This window comes from Carlito syrichta, unplaced genomic scaffold (genome assembly GCF_000164805.1).
Source record: "Carlito syrichta isolate Samal-C Ts95f unplaced genomic scaffold, Tarsius_syrichta-2.0.1 Scaffold115570, whole genome shotgun sequence".
In the NCBI taxonomy this organism is placed as follows: Eukaryota; Metazoa; Chordata; class Mammalia; order Primates; family Tarsiidae; genus Carlito; species Carlito syrichta.
The window spans coordinates 23,428-25,076 of NW_007059666.1; the positions used below are offsets into that span (position 1 = coordinate 23,428).

General features: G+C 52.6%; 1 protein-coding gene across 1 annotated transcript in view; it reads left to right on the forward strand.

Annotated features, from left to right (window-relative positions):
• Window positions 1-1,649, forward strand: part of CFAP74 (cilia and flagella associated protein 74) — a gene marked incomplete at its 5' end in the record, with an annotated part of 47,264 nt that overhangs the window by 20,814 nt on the left and 24,801 nt on the right. The window lies entirely within an intron of this gene.

Below are 1,649 nucleotides of genomic sequence, written 5' to 3' on the forward strand. Positions count from 1 at the left end.
AAAAAAAAAAAAAAGTCACTCAGGGCAAGATGGGGTGAATAGGGAGGGTGGGGCAGAGGGCTCCTATCGTTTTTGGTCAAAAACTGCTGAACATCAGTGTGGTATAGGCGGGTGTGTTGTCATGGTGGAAGAACCAGTCACCTGTTTGCCACAACTTGGGATGTCTCTTGCCTCCCAAAGACGCGGGATTACAGGCTGAGCCACCGAGCCCAGCTCTTGAGTGACTTTTTTTGCTGTTTTCCTGGATGAAAAAAGTTTTCAAAGGAAAGCATTTTGCTGATGGGGAAGAGGTGAAATAAAAGATGACAGAAGCACCGAAAGGCACCCAAACTGTTTTGAGCAGTAGAAACAACATCTCGATAAGCATATTGCATCCAGTGGAGAGGACTTTGAAGGTGACAAGTTTAAACATAAAGAATAAACAGATGTGGGGGGAGGGGGAGGGGGAAAGAAAAAAAAAGAATACATAAGCCGGGTGCCGTGGCTGACACCAGTCATTTCAGCACTTTGGGAAGCAGAAGCAAGAGGACTGCCTGAGCCCAGGGGTTCGAGACCAGCCTGGGCAACTTGATGAGACCTTGCCTCTACAATAAATTTTAAAAAAAACCAAAAGCTGGATGTGGTGGCACACGCCTGTAGTTCCAGCTACTTGGAAGACTCCAACTCAAAAAAGAAAAGAAAAGGAAAAGAATGAATAAGAATAAGAATAAATACACAACTTTTTATAAGTAAATTCTGGGGGTTTGGGGTCTCCCCTTGTATGTAATCTTTGATCAATAAGGCAAAACGAACACAAGAAGTTGATCACACAGGACACAAAGGAAACATTCCCATCATTAAGGAGCCCGGCTCCAGGATGGCCGGAAGCTCACAGCATTCCCAGCAAGTGGGTCAGCACATTGATTGTATGCGCAGGCCTGAGAGACCCCACCACGGCCCACACGGAGCAGCAGCTGGCCCCAGGGTCCGAACACCCGGGCGCAGGTCCAGGCATGGCCATGCTTACTCCTGGCACAGAAAGGACATCCGCAGCCAGGGAGATGGGCTGCCAGCTGGGCCTCTTCTGCCCCGCACTGGGCGCCCTGTGGCCATTACAACCTCAGGCCCCGCAGTGACTCCCACTGCCCCATGAGGCAATCATCTGACTCCCACAGAGACATACCATCCAGACATGGTGTCTAGGTGCTGCTGCAGGGCTCCCCGTGCAGCCTGACCTGGCCTAGCGCCCGGCTGCCCTGACCCAACCCAGCAGCAGTCAGAGAAGGAGTGCGCCAGCCGCACGTGGCCTGTTGCCCTGTGTCTGTTCATGTGCCAGGTCACCAGAAGGACCTTGCAAGACGTGCACAGAAACGGCTTTGCTACCTGGGCCCATCCTGATAGATGCCTGCTGGTACCCCAGCACCCCTGGGAAGATGGAAATGGGAGCCCGCCAGGGGAGGCAGTGACCAGAGCACGCCAGGAGCATGCACACGGACAGGCTACGAAGAGCCAGGTTGCACGTGTGATCACAAGGAAGAAAGGTCTGTGAAAGATGACACCGTGTAAAACTGTCAGGACTAGCCGGGCACACTGTCTCATGCCTATAATCCCAGCACTTTGGGAGGCGGAGGCCAGAGGATTGCCTGAGTCCAGGGGTTTGAGACCAGCCT